Here is a 16,810-nt window from a genome sequence, read left to right on the forward strand (position 1 = left end):
ATATTCCGTTCTCAGCCGTATCAGTTCTTCTTCCTCCCTTCTGTTCTCTTCCTTCACTGTGTGATTACCACTTAGACTTTGCCCTCCATCTTCATCATTACGACCTCGTCTGATAACCTCCACAGCGTTAAACACTTCTCTCTGTACTTTCTTTTCTTGAGCTGCCACGAGGTCCTTTGCCGTGGTAACTCTTGCATAGAGAGGTGTTGATTGTGTCTTGGCATCGTTCCATATATCTCCTAGTTCTTGATACAATCTACCGGTGGTGGGGAAGAATTATCGTCTGGAGCTGCTAGTTCGTTTGGGAGTAGTGGATACATTTCTTTGAACCTATCCCAGCAGTAGGGAGGGGGTGGTGGAGCATATGGTGGAGTGCTACACTCGAGAGGAAACTTCTCTGTCTTGACGGAGGCAGGGTCTTTAATCTTTGTCAATTCCTTTTTCAAACAGCTTTCTGTTGAGTCCAGAATAGGTTACACTTAGTTTTTAACATCTTTAAAGCAGTCACAGAAAAAACAAACATGTTTTCTTTCCCTTGGTCTTATTTTCCTGTCTTCCTTTCACAATGTCCTGCACATGTTGATATTTGGTTTTATTAAATTACCCGTCCGTAGGCCATCTATATTCAGTGGCGTCCTTAGTCCAATCATGCCTTTTCATGAAAACCCAGGTTAATGTCACACCCTGACCATAGTTTGCTTTGTATGTTTCTATGTTTTGTTTGGTCAGGGTGTGATCTGAGTGGGCATTCTATGTTACATGCCTAGTTTGTCTATTTCTATATTTGGCCTGATATGGTTCTCAATCAGAGGCAGGTGCTAGTCATTGTCTCTGATTGGGAACCATATTTAGGTAGCCTGTTTGGTGTTGGGTTTTGTGGGTGATTGTTCCTGTCTCTGTCGCGCCAGATAGGGCTGTTTCCTGTCTCTGTTGCACCAGATAGGGCTGTTTCCTGTCTCTGTGTTTGTTGCACCAGATAGGGCTGTTTCCTGTCTCTGTGTTTGTTGCACCAGATAGGGCTGTTTCCTGTCTTTGTGTTTGTTGCACCAGATAGGGCTGTTTCCTGTCTTTGTGTTTGTTGCACCAGATAGGGCTGTTTCCTGTCTTTGTGTTTGTTGCACCAGATAGGGCTGTTTCCTGTCTTTGTGTTTGTTGCACCAGATAGGGCTGTTTCCTGTCTTTGTGTTTGTTGCACCAGATAGGGCTGTTTCCTGTCTTTGTGTTTGTTGCACCAGATAGGGCTGTTTCCTGTCTTTGTGTTTGTTGCACCAGATAGGGCTGTTTCCTGTCTTTGTGTTTGTTGCACCAGATAGGGCTGTTTCCTGTCTTTGTGTTTGTTGCACCAGATAGGGCTGTTTCCTGTCTTTGTGTTTGTTGCACCAGATAGGGCTGTTTCCTGTCTTTGTGTTTGTTGCACCAGATAGGGCTGTTTCCTGTCTTTGTGTTTGTTGCACCAGATAGGGCTGTTTCCTGTCTCTGTGTTTGTTGCACCAGATAGGGCTGTTTCGGTTTTCCACGTTTGTTGTTTTGTATTATGTTCATGTTTAGTTGTCTTATTAAAAAACATTAACTTCAACCACGCTGCATTTTGGTCCGCCTCTCCTTCGACTCAAGAAAACCGTTACAGTTAAGTCCTTTTCCATAGAGGGGTATTTCCCAATTAAAAACTGTAGAGGGGTGGTGGGTTTCATTGTGACCATATCTCAATTTTTTTTATTTAAAAAAAAAATTAGGCTCCAAGTGTAATGTGAATACAGAAAAATGAATGCAAAATAACCCTATATGTGTATAGTCTATCCCTTAACTCACGTAAGTTTATTTAAAGCAGGGTATTAAGTAAATGATAACAGAATACCATGTAATGTATGGGTGGTGTAAAATAATCATCGACTATGGAGCAACGACGAATAGTAATGGATTCAAGATTATTTATAACTGGCATAAACTTTGGTGTAACCTCCTCAACAATCCTGGTATCTCTGAGATAATATTTTTCTTCCAAGGGAGAAACTATTACTTCAAAACAATTTTTTATTTTTTTTTAAATAACATGGGTCAGTAACACACGGGTAGTTCTATTTCCTAATACAGCAAGGGTGTACGCATTAAGGTTTATACCCCCACAGGCAACTCTTCCGAGAATCTGATCCGAATGTCGACTCAGTTAATTGAAATACACTGGCATTATATCGTTTATAACTACTCCACTCCTGGTTTAATGTCCCACCATCCAGTCATACCATATGTGATACATAGAACAATGACAGAATATCTTATCAGAATAATCTCAACAATCAGTGTTTATACTTGGAATTTCGCCCTAAGTCCTATCACCAAGGCTCACACAATAATCAACAATCAGCGTTTATACTTGGAATTTGGCCCTAAACCTATCACCAAGTCTCACAATAATAAACATTTAACCCAGGAATGTAGAACCTATTTCCACCTAGGTGGTTTGTGCTTCCTCCCATGGGTTGTGTAACAATAATTTCACACTTTCAATTATTCCACTATTAGGTTCACTATTAGAAATGTAGGTTCATATAAATTTAACAGCGAGGCGCCACTTACATGCCAGAATAACTCATTAACCACAACATGCTTTAGGCAGCCTTTTTTCCACCTGTGTTGTGTGGGATCTTGTTTTTGTATTGTTGCTGTTGAGCCCTACAAAGCTGTACGTTTCATTGGTTTGCTCTTGTTTTGTTGGTGGTGATGCTGCTGCTAAGAATGCTGCTTCCCGCTGGCATACTCATGCTGTTCTGCTTGCCTCCCCGTGTACGTCTGAAATCACTGATCTGGACCAACACCAGGCTGCGGATGCACTTAATCACCCTTTGTGGGAGTCTAGAGGCTGCTACAGAGGCCCTGATGGCCTGTGGAGGCAATCACTCTCTGGCCAGCCCCCTGTCTGCACAACTCTGCCAGGACCTAGGATCAAGAGAGACACTCAAGTGTTTTAGTACTACATCTCTTGACACAATGATGAAAATAATCATGGCCTCTAAACCTTCAAGCTGCATACTGGACCCTATTCCAACTAAACTACTGAAAGAGCTGCTTCCTGTGCTTGGCCCTCCTATGTTGAACATAATAAACGGCTCTCTATCCACCGGATGTGTACCAAACTCACTAAAAGTGGCAGTAATAAAGCCTCTCTTGAAAAAGCCAAACCTTGAACCAGAAAATATATAAAAAACTATATTGAATCTTCCATTCCTCTCAAAATGTTTAGAAAAGGCTGTTGCGCAGAAACTCACTGCCTTCCTGAAGACAAACAATGTATACGGAATGCTTCAGTCTGGTTTTAGACCCCATCATAGCACTGAGACAGCACTTGTGAAGGTGGTAAATTACCTTTTAATGGCATCAGACCGAGGCTCTGCATCTGTCCTCGTGCTCCTAGACCTTAGTGCTGCTTTTGATACCATCAATCACCACATTCTTTTGGGGAGATTGGAAACCCATATTGGTCTACACGAACAAGTTCTGGCCTGGTTTAGATCTTATCTGTCGGAAAGATATCAGTTTGTCTCTGTGAATGGTTTGTCCTCTGACAAATCAACTGTAAATTTCAGTGTTCCTCAAGGTTCCGTTTTAGGACCACTATTGTTTTCACTATATATTTTACCTCTTGGGGATGTCATTCAAAAACATAATGTTAACTTGCACTGCTATGCGGATGACACACAGCTGTACATTTCAATGAAACATGGTGAAGCCCCAAAATTGCCCGAGCTAGAAGCCTGTGTTTCAGACATAAGGAAGTGGATGGCTGCAAACTTTCTACTTTTAAACTCAAACAAACAAAGACAAAACAGAGATGCTTGTTTTAGGTCCCAAGAAACACAGATATTCTGTTGAATCTGACAATCTTAATGGTTGTACATTTGTCTCAAATAAAACTGTGAAGGACCTCGGCATTACTCTGGACCCTGATCTCTCTCTTTTGACAAACATATCAAGACTGTTTCAAGGACAGCTTTTTTCCATCTACGTAACATTGCAAAAATCAGAAACTTTCTGTCCAAAAATGATGCAGAAAAATTAATCCATGCTTTTGTTACTTCTAGGTTAGACTACTGCAATGCACTACTTTCCGGCTACCCGGATAAAGCACTAAATAAACTTCAGTTAGTGCTAAATACGGCTGCTAGAATCCTGACTAGAACCAAAAAATGTGATCATATTACTCCAGTGCTAGCCTCCCTACACTGGCTTCCTGTCAAGGCAAGGGCTGATATCAAGGGTTTACCGCTAACCTACAAAGCATTACATGGGCTTGCTCCTACCTATCTCTCTGATTTGGTCCTGACGTACATACCTACACGTACACTATGGTCACAAGACGCAGGCCTCCTAATTTCCCTAGAATTTCGAAGCAAACAGCTGGAGGCAGGGCTTTCTCCTATAAAGCTCCATTTGTATGGGATGGTCAGCCTACCTATGTGAGAGACGCAAACTCGGTCTCAACTTTTAAGTCTTTACTGAAGACTCATCTTTTCAGTGGGTCATATGATTGAGTGTAGTCTGGCACAGGAGTGTGAAGGTGAACGGAAAGGCTCTGGAGCAACGAACTGTCTCTGCCTGGCCGGTTCCCCTTTTTCCACTGGGATTCTCTGCCTCTAACCCTATTACAGGGGCTGAGTCACTGGCTTACTGGTGCTCTTTCATGCCGTCCCTAGGAGGGGTGCATCACTTGAGTGGGTTGAGTCACTGATGTGATCTTCCTGTCTGGGTTGGCGCCCCCCCTTGGGTTGTGCCATGGCGGAGACCTTTGTGGGCTATACTCTGCCTTTTCTCAGGAGGGTAAGTTGGTGGTTGAAGATATCCCTCTAGTGGTGTGGGGGCTGTGCTTTGGCAAAGTGGGTGGGGTTATATCCTTCCTGTTTGACCCTGTCCGTGGGTATCATCGGATGGGGCCACAGTGTCTCCTGACCCCTCCTGTCTCAGCCTCCAGTATTTATGCTGCAGTAGTTTATGTGTCGGGGGGCTAGGGTCAGTTTGTTATATCTGGAGTACTTCTCCTGTCTTATCCGGTGTCCTGTGTGAATTTAAGTATGCTCTCTCTTTCTCTCTTTCTTTCTCTTTTGCTCTGAGGACCTGAGCCCTAGAACCATGCCTCAGGACTACCTGGCATGATGACACCTTGCTTTCCCCAGTCCACCTGGCCATGCTGCTGCTCCAGTTTCAACTGTTCTGCCTGCGGCTATGGATTCCTGACCTGTTCACCGGACGTGCTACCTGTCCCAGACCTATTATTTGACCATGCTGGTCATTTATGAACATTTGAACATCTTGGCCATGTTCTGTTATAATATCCACCCGTCACAGCCAGAAGAGGACTGGCCACCCCTCATAGCCTGGTTCCTCTCTAGGTTTCTTCCTAGGTTTTGGCCTTTCTAGGGAGTTTTTCCTAGCCACCATGCTTCAACACCTGCGTTGCTTGCTGTTTGGGGTTTCAGGCTGGGTTTCTGTACAGCACTTTGAGATATCAGCTGATGTACGAAGGGCTATATAAATAAATGTGATTTTTATTTTTATGTGTGCAAGAGTCCTTAGTTTGAGCCCAGGTTGGGGTGAAGAGAGGGACGGAAGCTATACTGTTACACTTACCTGCTAACATGGGTTAAAGGGGGGTGTGGGGTATACCTCATATGGAGGAATATGCACGAGTCTATTCAAAATTCTAAGATACACAAAAGGGTTTTCAAAATAATCAAGAACATTACCGACAGGAGTCATCCAGCTTGGCCCAGGGCGAGCCTCCATTGGAGTTACTATAGTGTTGAGAGGTTGCCTTGATAAAAAAATCGCCAGAAATGATCAGTGCAGTGTGCCTTGCCAAGTACCTCTGGTCCCTCTTCAAGCAGCTCTGTAGTTCATGACAAAGGGCAGTGAACACCTCACTCCGGAAGTACTGGGGCTTGATGAATCATACTGATTTGCGGTTTTGCAGGCCATTCTCCTCATCGCTCATCAGGTCCACATGAATCCTGTCCAAATGTGTCTCTCATCTTCTGCAAGCACTCTCAACTGTGTATCCACAATAGAACCAAAAAAACAAAGAAAACAATAGAACACAGTAAACAAACGCATCAGTCGCAAGTCATGCATATTCATATAAATCATATGAAGTCTGAACTTCACTTTAAAGCAGCAATCAATAGCAGAAACAATAACCACGCGTTTTCCCCGTCCCTGTTTTGGTAAAAATCTGAGGGATATAAAAATGTAATAACTCTCAAATTCATAGACAGATCTATGGACGCAAGGACTGACCATCCATGATATCAACATTATAGCTTTAACCAAGCTATATAGTGTTTGTTTACATTTACTTTGTTAACAGTCATTGGAGTTAAACAAGCTTATATTTGGGATTCTGATGTGGTGCGACAGATGAACTAAGCGCATTTTTAAGGCATTTTGAAGTAATTTTTTTCAAGAATCAATGGATACATAACATTCATTTATAAGTCCTAAAATGTGTAGCAACTGCTGATTGCCCTTTTAAAGCCTGAGATTGAGAGATAGGAAAGGGGAATTCCAACCTTCGACATATTTCACTCTTAACTTGATTGTAGTTCCCCCAAACAGTGTTTGATATCTCGTGAAATTACTGAGATTGTTGGTAGTATTGGACTATTGTGAAAAGAATAGTCGAATACCATCCACCTGGTGGATGCCTTTAGCTACGTGCACGCAATGTATCACCCACAAACACCTACCGAAAGGTCATGATAATCAAACAAGATCTGCTACAAGTTTTGCACATGATACAGAACAGAGCTACAGATATTGGGAATAAAATAGAACAGATTTTATTTTCAAAATGTGTACCTAGCTCATGATTACTGTTATTTTCACTAAAATAGTTCATGCAGTTCTGATACAGTGGCAATTAGTGTTCCAACAAAGTACAGCAATTGCTGATTAATGGGACTATGGTGTCCGTGCTCTGTGACATCGCACAGACATATTGTTCGGGGAAGTAAATCTGTGTGAGAATGCAAAAGTATTACATTTGTGTAAATGTTACAGCTCAATTCAACAATCTCTCGAAGAATCTACTAGCTAATTACCTATGCAAAAACGTGTGTCTTGCTAGGTGTGTATGACGCATCAGGGTTTAAACCGGTTTAGTTAGCTAGTTAGTAAGTTAGCAAGCCAGTGTTAGCTAGTTTATCACTAAGATGGTGGTGTGCAAAACCCCTAAATATACTCCCAAGCATTGTACCTGCAACAACAGTTTGTACAACAGTACAAACTATTTATAGAAGAGGCCTGTGTATTAAATGTAACAAAAAACACATGAACAGCTTAGGCTCATCACTAAATATAGATGGCGATTTTGGACGCTTGTAAAAGTCCTGAGAACTTCGATATATGCCTTCCTCGGCACTCACCAAAAAAAGGCTAGGTAGCACCAAGCACTGAGCTAGGTAACATTACCAGCTAGCAATTAGCATGCATTTTGTAAAACGAAAACTTCTATTATACATATCATTAGTGCGGTTCATATGTAGTATCATGTAAATACACTTAAGAGCCATTGTTAGTTAAAACAAATTAATACAACTAAATTAAAGAGCCAAAATGTTTAGAACAAAAATTCAAATGATCTGAAACACCATCTTGCTAGCTAGCTCAGCTTGGCAACAATCATACGAATGAGAAAATCTCACTAGTTTTTCAAAATAACCAGAAAACTCATCACAGTTTAGATAAGCATGTTATCTCTAGATTTTGAAAGTGAAACCATGCTTATAATTGTTACAAACCTGAAAACAGGATAAATAAGGAGACATGGATAGTTTGCTTTTCCCCCCTGGGCTTCTCTAACACATGAAGAAATAGATAGGCAAGTGCCTCTCAGTTGAGAATTTATGTGATGTGCACGGTCCGGGAAATGTCCAGAAACGTATTAATGCAAAATTGAGAATTCACTCTCCAGAAATTCCTATATCACGCAAGTGTTCAGGGATGCGTGGGAGTCTACAGGACCTCAAATTTCACAGGAATATAGCATACCCGATTTCACCCAGAAATTAATCATTATGTGGAACAGCTTACCTGTAACGATCGTCTGTGGTGGAAGAAGGTGAGGACCAATGCGCAGCGTGGTACGTGTTCATCTTTTTAATAAAGTAAACTGAACACTGAATAACAAAACAACAAAGAAACAACCGGAACAGTTCTGTCTGGTGTACACACACAAAGACTGGAAACAACCACCCAAAAAACACAATGGAAAACAGGCTACCTAAATATGGTTCTCAATCAGGGACAACGATTGACAGCTGCCTCTGATTGAGAACCATACCAGGCCAAACACAGAAATAGAAAATCATAGACAAACTAACATAGACAACCCACCCAACTCACGCCCTGACCATACTAAAACAAAAGACAAAACAAAGGAACTAAGGTCAGAACGTGACATTACCAAGCTACGTGAAAACTCTGTCATCAGAGAACAGCTTTAATGTGTCACAAAATAAATACCTTAGAACTAACATGTCGGTTTGATTAAATTAAGGGATATTTTTTCACGAGGTGACTCTGAAAGGGGCACCTCTGTGCAATCAATATTGTTGTAAATGGGCACAGTTGTTGTTTTTAATTGCATTGAGTGCATGTGAAGTGTCAGTCTTGCTCACCTGCCATCTCACTGCCATAATGAAGACCACAATGGAAATAAGCTTCCAGGCTTTATTGTGTTTTTATCCTCAATCATTTTTAAATGTATGTAATGTTGTTTCCAGGTGGAGAAGCCTACTACTTTTAATTATCTAATAATTTCAATCAATCAAATTCAATCTCGGACCACCATAACGTTACAATTTCCTTACTCTATTTTCCATGAATTGATGTGGATCTAAACCTTTCCTAGGATGGTTTACAGGGCATTAGGAAAGTATTCAGGCTCCTTGACCTTTTCCACATTTTATTAAGTTACAGCCTTATTTTTGGATAAAATTGATGGATAAAATGGATAAAATTACGATATTTCCTCATCAATCTTTCCACAATGTCCCATAATGACAAAGCAAAAGCAGGGTTGAGAAAAGTTTGCAAATGTATAAAAAAATCTAATCAGAAATACCTTATTTACACAAGTATTCCAACCCTTTACTATGACACTCGAAATTGAGCTCAGGTGCATTCTATTTCCATTGATCAACCTTGAGATGTTTCTACAACTTGATTGGAGTCCACCTGTGGTAAATCCGAATGATTGGAAATTATTTGCAAAGGCACACACCTGTCAATATAAGATCCCACAGTTGAATGTGCATGTCCGAGCAACAACCAAGCCACGAGGTCGAAATAATTGTCAAAGAGCTCTGAGACAGGATTGTGTCGAGGCACAGATCTGGGGAAGGGTACCAAAAATGTCTACAGCATTGAAGGCCCCCAATAACAAAGTGGCCTCCATCATTCTTAAATGGAAGAAGTTTGGAACCACCAAGACTCTTCCTAGAGCTGGCCGCCCGGCCAAACTGAGCAATCGGGGAGAAGGGCCTTGCAAGAACCCTGTTGTCACTCTGACAAAGCTCCAGAGTTCCTCTGTGGAGATGGGAAACTGTCCAGAAGGACAACCATCTCTGCAGCACTCCAGCAATCAGGCCTTTATAGTAAAGTGGCCAGGCGGAATCTACTCCTCAGTAAAAGGCACATGACAGCCCGCTTGGAGTTTGCTAAAAGGCACCTAAAGGACTCTCAGACCATGATAAACAAGATGATCTGGTCTGAAGAAACCAATATTGAACTCTTTGACCTGAATGCCAAGCTTCACGTCTGGAAGAAACCTGGCACCATCCCTACGGTGAAGCATGGTGGTGGCAGCATCATGCTGTGGGGATGTTTTTCAGCGGCAGGGACTGGGAGACTAGTCAGGATAGAGGGAAAGATGAACAGAGCAAAGTACAGAGAGATCCTTGATGAAAACCTCAGACTGGGGCGAAGGTTCACCTTCCAACAGGACAGCGACCCTAAGCACACAGCCAAGACAACGCAGGAGTGGCTTTGGGACAAGTCTCTGAATGTCCTTGAGTGGCCCAGCCAGAGCCCAGACTTGAACCCGCTCAATCATCTCTGGTGAGACCTAAAAATAGCTGTGCAGCGACGCTCCCCATCCAACCTGACAGAGCTTGAGAGGATCTGCAGAGAAGAATGGGAGACACACCCCAAATACAGGTGTGCCAGACTTGTAGCGTCATACCCAAGGAGACTCGAGGCTGTAATCGCTGCCAAAGGTGCTTCAACAAAGTACTGAGTAAAGAGTCTGAATACTTAGGTATGTAAATGTGATATTTATGTTTTCTATTTTTAATACATTTGCAAAAATTCTAAAAATCTGTTTTTGCTTTGTCATTATGGGGTATTGTGTGTAGATTGATGAGGGGAAAAAACTATCAAATCAATTATAGAATAAGGCTTTAACGTAATAAAATGTGGAAAAAGTCAAGGGGTCTAAATACTTTCTGAAAGCACTGTATATAAGAGTGTCTCACAGAAGTACTTTTCTAGGAAGGTTCATTTTCTCCCTTGGAAATCAGGCCTGGTTATTCAGCTAACTGGAGCATCCCATCATAGCTCTGTTCTTGATGCCATCATTAGCCATTCCTTTGATTCATGGTGACTCAGAAAGAGAAAAATGATACGGGTGCTGCATCCACACACCCTTGTGGCTTCATGAGGAAATAGGAAATGGGATCACAGATTGTGTTGAACCTGCCCCTCTAGGCGGTTCAGTCTATAGTCAAAATTTGTGTGTGTGTGTGTGTGTGTGTGTGTGTGTGTGTGTGTGTGTGTGTGTGTGTGTGCGTGTGCATATGCAGAGGTTAAATTGAGAATTCAAAGGTGGGGGTAAGGGTTAGCGTGCCTAGGTCAGAGTTAGAGTTGTGCCAAGATTAGGGTTAGGGTTAGGGTTGAAACGGGATGAAGCCATGAAGATAGGGCTAGGATTACCGTTGTAAGTACAAATGTATTACCAATCTAGGGTTAGGGTTACAATTAGGGTTAGTATTTTATTCTACTTTCTATCCTACTTCTCTTTGGACCCGTAAGGTGCTGGAGCTCAGCTCAGCATCGCCTGTGTGTGTATGTATGTTTCGAGCCATTAATTGTTTTCATTCATCCCTGTTGTTGAACTGTATCAGGAATATTCTGTAATTTGTGATAGCACATAGTTTTCAAGGCGCGTGCTTTATCCCCCAGAGCCTTCAGCTGTGTGCCCTATTTTTAGAGGACTGCTTTGGCTATTTAGCTGAACAATGTTATTTGAGTGGCATCCTCGCTTCTGTGTGCTCTGGTTGGAAGCTGCAAGAAGTTGACTTCAGGCCTCACATCTGAATTGTGTGTGTGTCTGTGTGTGTGTTAGCATATCACAAAGTGGAAAGCTTATTTTTGTGCCATAGATCTGAATAATCACATGCAGTTTAGGGAAAGTACTCATGCTGATCTTTATGCAGTATTGTAGAAATAACCTTTGAACTGGGGTGATTTGCTCCACCGGAAGGCTTACAAGGTAGCCCCTTCCCCCACAATAAACTGAGTAGTATTGAATTGTGGTGTTATGGTTTACACGTTAAGACTTATATTAATACATTTATGAAGCACATTTTTATGGAGAGGCTGAATTTTCCTTTCTATTTTGTATATAGGGACTTGAAGTTTATGTCAATCAATGCCAGGGGCATACAAAACCTGTTGAAGAGGAAAGTTTTTTGTGAGGACTGCAACGCAGATCTTGTATTCGTTCAAGAGACACATTCATGCAAAGAGGACTATAATTTTTTTTTATCTGTGGGGCAGTGACATTTTCTTGGCTCATGGGACTAATCATTCAGCTGGGGTTGCAATTTTAGCACACAATTTCAAAGGTAAATTTTTGTTTACACAAATAGATACCGATAGACATTGGCTGGTAGCGGTCAACAACCACATGGACAGATTATTTTATTTGTGTAATGTATATGGATACTGTTCTAGTCCTCCAAATGACTTATGTCTAAAGGAAAATTAGGAAATTCTTAAGTCTTCTGGGGAAATATCCATGCAGTCAGATTATAAAACTCAGCAAAAAAAGAAATGTCCTCTCACTGTCAACTGCATTTATTTTCAGCAAACTTAACATGTGTAAATATTTGTATGAACATAACAAGATTCAACAACTGAGACATAAACTGAACAAGTTCCACAGACATGTGACTAACAGAAATGTGATAATGTGTCCCTGAACCAAGGGGGGTCAAAATCAAAAGTAACAGTCTGGTGTGGCCACCAGCTGCATTAAGTACTGCAGTGCATCTCCTCCTCATGGACTGCACCAGATTTACCAGTTCTTGCTGTGAGATGTTACCCCACTCTTCCACCAAGGCACCTGCAAGTTCCCAGACATTCCTGGGGGGGAGATCTGGGCTCTTCGCTGGCCATGGCAGAAGACTGACATTCCTGTCTTGCGGGAAATCACGCACAGAACGAGCAGTATGGCTGGTGGCATTGTCATGCTGGAGGGTCATGTCAGGATGAGCCTGCAGGAAGGATACTACATGAGGGAGGAGGATGTCTTCCCTGTAACTCACAGCATTGAGATTGCCTGCAATGACAACAAGCTCAGTCAGATGATGCTGTGACACATCGCCCCAGACCATAACGGACCCTCCACCTCTAAATCGATCCTGCTCCAGAGTACAGGCCTCAGTGTAACGCTCATTCCTTCGACGATAAACGCGAATCCGACCATCACCCCTGGTGAGACAAAACCGCGACTCGTCAGTGAAGAGCACTTTTTGCCAGGCCTGTCTGGTCCAGCGACGGTGGGTTTGTGCCCATAGGCAACGTTGTTGCAGGTGATGTCTGGTGAGGACCTGCATACAACAGGCCTACAAGCCCTCAGTCCAGCCTCTCTCAGCCTATTGCGGACTGGCTGAGCACTGATGGAGGGATTGTGCATTCCTGGTGTAACTCGGGCAGTTGTTATTGCCATCCACTACATGTCCCGCAGGTGTGTTGTTCATATGTACCGATCCTGTGCAGGTACTGTTACACATAGTCTGCCACTGCGAGGACGATCAGCTGTCTGTCCTGTCTCCCTGTAGTGCTGTCATAGACGTCTCACAGCATCTTTCTTTTGGTGTTTTTCAGAGTCAGTAGAAAGGCCTCTTTAGTGTCCTAAATGTTCATAACTGTGACCTTAATTGCCTACCGTCTGTAAGCTGTTAGTGTCTTAACGACCGTTCCACATGTGCATGTTCATTAATTGTTTATGGTTCATTGAACAAGCGTGGGGAACAGTGTTTAAACCCTTTACAATGAAGATCTGTGAAGTTATTTAGATTTTTACGAATTATCTTTGAAAGACAGGGTCCTGAAAAAGGGACGTTTCTTTTTTTGCTGAGTTTAGTTGGTGGGGATATTAATATGGTTTATTATAATGAGACTGAAAGATTTCCCTATAGGCCTAACATTGGTGTGAACAAATTGCTGAATTTCTGCTAAGTTGGAGTTAATTGACATATGGAGAGTTAAAAACCCTGGAGAGAAACAGTACACATGGAGTAATAGAGATCGTTCATTACAATCAAGAATTGACTTGTGAGTGATAGCCTTGAGCCCAACACTGTAGAGGTAAAAAATATTGCATTCAGTCCTGACGGATCATAAAGTGATATGGCTGACTGTAAGAATGTGCAGTAATGATGATAATAAATATTCTGGTGATAATTGGAAATTGAATAACTAATTGTTTTTACATGATGATTTAAACATGTAATAATCTAATAATAATCTAATAATAATAATCTAATTTCTGTTTATTGGAATTTAACTTCCTCTAATGCAGAATATGAGAAATATTGGAAAGTGCTGAAATGTAAAATCCGCTCACACTGTATTACTTATGGGAAACAGCTTGCTTTAAGAAGGAGATGTGAGGTAGCTGAGCTCTCAAAGAAAATCGCTGATATCACAGAGATTGAGCATCTTGATCTTAATGAGAAAGCTAAATTGAATGATCAACTAGATACATTTTATGGGGAAAAGGCTGGAGGAGCCGTCATAAGTTCCAGAAGACAATGGCCTGAAAAAGGTGAAAAGAACAGTAAATACTTTTAATTTGGAAAAGAGGAGAGGAGAACTCAACACACTTAGGAAATGTAAGATAAAATGATCACCTCTGAGGATAGAGAGTTGTTATCAAACCTTACCACTAAGTTTTATGAAAATCTTTACTCCTTAGATAAGTTAGAGTGGCTTTAAGGATCCCCTTGATTCTATAAATAATGTTAACTCGGTTAGTGAAGAATTCAGTCTGTCTTGTTGTCAAGATTTAGCCAGTATGGACATCCAATATGGGATTGCTCAATTAAAAATAAAAAAAACTCCAGACTGTGATGGACTAATAGCTGAATTTTACAAAACCTTCTCTGAAGAAATAGCAACATTTGACTTACCCTTTAAGGAGGCTATGAAGAGGGGGCCTCCCGGGTGGTGCAGTGGTTAAGGGCGCTTTACTGCAGCGCCAGCTGTGCCATCAGAGTCTGTGCCATTCGCGCCCAGGCTCTGTCGTAACCGGCCGCGACCGGGAGGTCCGTGGGGCGACACACAATTGGCCTAGCGTCGTCCGGGTTAGGGAGGGATTGTTCGGTAGGGATCTCCTTGTCTCATTGCTCAGCGCCCGCTAGCCAAGGTTGCCAGGTGTACGGTGTAGCCTCCGACACATTGGTGCGGCTGGCTTCCGGGTTGGATGCGCACTGTGTTAAGAAGCAGTACGGCTTCTTTGGGTTGTGTATCGGAGGACGCATGACATTCAGCCTTTGTCTCTCCCGAGCCCATACGGGAGTTGTAGCAATGAGACAAGATAGTAGTTACTACAACAATTGGATACCACGAAAAAGGGGTAAAATTTTTTTTTAAATTTAAAATAAAAAAAATAAAAAAGAAGAATGGCTTCTGAAGCAACTTATTACTGTACGTAAACCACACCAGAATCTCTTAATTATTGATAATTGGTGTCCAATCACACTCTTCAATAACTACTACAAAACTATAGCCTCAATCTTTGTGCAAAGTCAGGCCTGAATGATCTGATTGGTGAATTTCAGTCAGGGTATATCTAATACTTTGAGGCTGGTGTTAGATTTGGTTGAGTATTGTGATCTATTGGATGACTTCCCTGTTATCTTATTTAGGGATTTTCAGAAAGCTTTTGATACGGTAAATCACAGCATTTGAAGTTCGGTCATTTTTGTTGTTGATGCTATTAGAAGTCTGTATAATGGTGGCAATAGCTATATCAAACTCTGTCATGGCGCATCCTCAAGGTTTAACATTTACAAAGGAACACGACAATGTTGTCCAATACATTTTTTGTTAGTACAGTACCTCAAACCTTGTTCCCATTAGTTTATCAAAGTCCCTTTGAAGGCATTACATTCCAGGGCAGAACACTCAAGATATCCCAACTGGTGGATGACACCTCACTTTTTTTGAAAAATTTGTCACAAGTGTTGTGACTTTACTTTCATTAATCTGATGACTATTATTTATTTAAACCGTTAACTATATTTAATTGTTACCCGATTCAATTAATCATGTAACAATGAACTCATTAGGAATTTGTGGCACCACGGAAGAGTTTGTTTAAAGAGTCACCATCTCCAGAATTAACACTATATGATATACAGTTTCAGTCAAAAGTTTGGACACACCTACTCATTCCAGGGGTTTTCTTGATTTTTACTATTTTATACATTGTAGAATAATAGTGGATACATCAAAACTATGAAATACCACACATGGAGTCATGTAGCAACCAAAAAAGTGTTAAACAAATCTAAATATATTTGAGATTAGAGATTCTTCAAAGTAGCCATCCTTTGCCTTGATGACAGCTTTGCACACTATTGTGTGAAGCTGGCAATGTTCTGGTCTGGTATGTCAATGCTTAGCCAATTCTTAACCAATTCCTAGCCAGTCCTTTTAATGCTAGTTAATGTGCAAAGGATATGATTAAAGTTATCTCTTATGACTCCTAAAATCACATTCCTATCTTAACAAAAATATGTTCATAAATGTTCATAACACATAGACAACGTATTGGATGGAAACTTGACAGATAAAAGGGGTATCCTTCCCAAATTACAGTATTTCGTCCATACAGTTTTTAATGACATCACAAAATGAAAGACAATATGACATTACTTTTCCACATCTCCCCACTGACCGTTCCCCAGATTCTTTATGTTAGAATTATTGTTCCATTATCCACTTTTTGGATGTTAGAGTTTTGGACGGGCAACAGCCCCCCCCCCCCCCCCCTGTGAAGCAGTTCTCTCAAAATCTCAGGTTTGGTATTAAATCTTTCCAAATGTGATGAGATATTTGTTCTTAATAACCTATTATGGATCCACCCCTTTTTTAAATCTTTGCTTAAAATGACATACTCAAATCTAACTGCCTGTAGCTCAGGCCCTGAAGCAAGGATATGCATATTCTTGGTACCATTTGGAAGGAAACACTTTGAATTTTGTGGAAATGTGAAAGGAATGTAGGACAATATAACACAATAGATCTGGTAAACGATAATGCAACGATATTTTATTTTATTTTGTATTAAGGCCATAATGTATTATCCCAGCCCAGTTGCAATTAACAGCCACTAGATGGCAGCAGTGTATGTGCAAAGTTTTAGACTGATCCAATGAACCATTGCATTTATGTTCAAAATGTTGTATCAAGACTGCCCAAATGTGTCTAATTTGTTTGTTAATAACTTTTCATGTTCAAAATTGTGCTC

This window comes from Oncorhynchus mykiss, chromosome 7 (genome assembly GCF_057628025.1).
Source record: "Oncorhynchus mykiss isolate SJ-2025 chromosome 7, ASM5762802v1, whole genome shotgun sequence".
Lineage (NCBI taxonomy): Eukaryota > Metazoa > Chordata > Actinopteri > Salmoniformes > Salmonidae > Oncorhynchus > Oncorhynchus mykiss.